General features: G+C 32.3%; 1 non-coding gene across 1 annotated transcript; it reads left to right on the top strand.

The window, feature by feature from the left end:
• The first annotated feature begins 403 nt into the window (after positions 1 to 403).
• On the top strand, positions 404 to 511 carry LOC127740820 (small nucleolar RNA R71). The gene has a single exon (XR_008001676.1). It is a non-coding gene; the product is annotated as a small nucleolar RNA R71 (small nucleolar RNA).
• The last annotated feature ends 2645 nt before the right edge of the window (positions 512 to 3156 follow it).

The following is a 3156-nucleotide window of genomic DNA, read 5'->3' as shown; positions in this document are numbered from 1 at the left end:
GGTGTTTCCATAGAATTCTCCCATGTACTTCACCTCTTCCATTGCAGGATTCTCAAGGTCATAAGCTTCTCCTTCAGAGGAGGCTTCTTTAGTACGATGCAGCTTGTAATCCAGTCAGATTCTGAGAAATCATATTGACTTACTGAGTCAATATTTTATTCTAAGCCAATATGGCATTCAGAGTATCAATCTCAAGAACTCATTTCTTCTGAGTCATCCCATTATTCACAGGATTTCATTCAGAAGTGTACATGAACTGGTTATTTGCAACCATCTCAATGAGTTCCTGGGCTTCTGCAAGGGTTTTCTTTAGATGAAGAGATCCACCAGCAGAGTGGTCTAATGACATCTTGGACAATTCAGACAGACCATCATAGAATATACATAAGATGCTCCATTCTAAAAGCATGTCAGAAGGACACCTTCTGATCAATTGCTTGTATCTTTCCCAAGCTTCATAGAGGGATTCACTTTCTTTCTGTCTGAAGGTTTGGATTTCCACTCTAAGCTTGCTCATCTTTTGAGGTGGAAAGAATTTGCCCAAGAAAGCATTGACCAACTTTTTCCAAGAGTTTAGGCTTTCCCTAGGTTGTGAGTCCAACCATATCCTAGCTCTGTCTCTTACAGAAAATGGGAAAAGCATAAGTCTGTAGACCTCGGGATCAACCCCATTGGTCTTAAAAGTGTCACGGATTTGCAAGAATTCAGTTAAGAACTGATGAGGATCTTCCAATGGATGTCCATGAAACTTGCAATTCTACTGCATTAGAGAAACTAATTGAGGCTTAAGCTCAAAGTTGTTTGCTCCAATTGCAGGAATTGAGATGCTTCTTCCATAGAAGTTGGAAGTTGGTGCAGTAAAGTCACCAAGCATCTTCCTTGCATCTCGACCATTGTTCTCAGGTTCGGCTGCCATGTCTGCCTCTTTTTCGAGATTTTCTATAAGGTCCTCTCCAGAGTGTTGTACTTTAGCTTCTCTTAGCTTCCTCTTCAGAGTCCTTTCAGGTTCAGGATCAGCTTCAACAAGAATATCCTTATCCTTGTTCCTACTCATATAAAAAAGAAGAGAACAAAGAGAGTAGTGGAATCCTTTATGTCACAGTATAGAGATTCCTTTATGTGAGTATAAGAATAGAATAATGAAAGAATGAGAAGAGAGAGGAGATGAGTAATTCGAACAGAGAGGAGAGAGAGGGATTCAAATTATGAGTAGAAGAGAAGTTTAGCAATTAAACAAATAAAAGGAGATGAGAGAGAGAGTATTCAAATTTTAAAAGAGGGAAAAGAAAAACATTTTTATTTTTATTTAATTAATTAAGTTAGTTTCAAAAATTTGAAAGAGAAATAAAATTAAATTAAATTTAAAACAATTAGTTAATTAAAAAGATTTTTGAAAAAGTGGTTAGTGATTTTCAAAAATTAGAAGTGAAAAAGTAGTTAGTTGAAAAAGATTTGAAAATAAATTTTGAAAAGATTTAGAAAAAGATTTTGAAATTAAAATTTTAAAAAGATATGATTGAAATTTATTTTGAAAAAGAATTGAAAAAGAAATTAAAAAGATTTGATTTTTAAAATTAAAGTTGATGACTTGACTAACAAGAAACTAAAAGATATGATTCTAGAATTCAACGATTGAACCTTTCTTAATAAGAAAGTAACGAACTTGAAATTTTTGAATCAAAACATTAATTGTTAGCAAAGATTTTCGAAAATATGAAATAAAATTAAGAAAAATATTTTGAAAAAATTAGTTTTAAAATTTTCAAAAACATTAAAAGAAAAATGAAAAATATTTTGAAAAATTTTAAGAATGAAATTCAAAAATCATAAAATAAAAAAATTAAAAAGAATTGATTTTTGAAAAATATTTGAAAAATAAATTTTCTAAATTGAAGTTTTGACTAGGCTAATAAGAAACAATTAAATTTTAAAAATTTTTGACCAAGTCAACTCAAAATTTCAAAAATTATGAGAAGAATAAGGAAAAGATATTTTTTTACTTTTGAATTTTTAATGAGGAGAGAGAAAAATAACAATATGAAACAAAACATAAAAATTTAAGATCAAAACAAATAATGCATGCAAGAATACTTTGAATGTCAAGATGAACATCAAGAACACTTTGAAGATCATGATGAACATCAAGAGCATATTATTGAAACATTTTTAAGAAAAGAAAGACATGCAAGACACCAAACTTAAAAACTTTTGTACTAGGGACACTAACAATTCAAAAATGCACCAGAAAAACAAGAAAAGACACAAAACAAGAAAAATTAAAGATCAAACAAGGAAAATCATCAAGAACAACTTGAGGATCAAAGAAGAACACAATGCATGAATTTTCAAAAATCTAAGAAAAATTAAAAAAAACATGCAGTTGACACCAAACTTAAAATTTGACACTAGACTCAAACAAGAAACACAAATTTTTTTGGTTTTATGATTTTATTAAATTTTTTTAAAAGACATTTTGAAAAGAAAATAAAGGTTGAAACAAGAAAGAAGGTTACCTAATCTAAGCAACAAGATGAACCGTCAGTTGTCCAAACTTGAACAATTCCCGACAATGACACCAAAAACTTGGTGCACGGAATTGTGATCACACTTTTCACAACTCCGGTACAACTAACCAGCAAGTGCACTGGGTCGTCCAAGTAATAAAACCTTACGCGAGTAAGGGTCGATCCCACGGAGATTGCCGGCTTGAAGCAAGCTATGGTCATCCTGTAAATCTTAGTCAGGCAGATTCAATTGGTTATGAGTTTTGATAATTGAAAGATAAATAAAACGCAAATTAAAATAAAGATACTTATGTAATTAATTGGTGGGAATTTTAGATAAGGGTTTGGAGATGCTTTGTTGCTTCTAAACCTCTGCTTTCATATTGTCTTCATCCAATCATGCGTGCTCCCTTCCATGGCAAGCTATATGTTGGTGGATCACCATTGTCAATGGCTACCATCCATCCTCTCAGTGAAAATAGTCTAGCTACGGTTTCTGTACGACTAATCAACTGTCGGATTTCTCGTCTCGGATGAAAAATACCAGGCACAACTACCGCATGGCTAATCATCTGTCGGTTCTCACTTATGTCTGAATAGGATATCTCTATCCTTTTGCACATTGTCACTGCGCCCAAAATTCATGAGTTTG

The sequence above is a fragment of the Arachis duranensis genome, chromosome 7 (assembly GCF_000817695.3).
Source record: "Arachis duranensis cultivar V14167 chromosome 7, aradu.V14167.gnm2.J7QH, whole genome shotgun sequence".
Taxonomy (NCBI): Eukaryota; Viridiplantae; Streptophyta; class Magnoliopsida; order Fabales; family Fabaceae; genus Arachis; species Arachis duranensis.
Note: the sequence above shows the minus strand (reverse complement) of the source record. Positions and strands in the feature narration are given on the sequence as shown.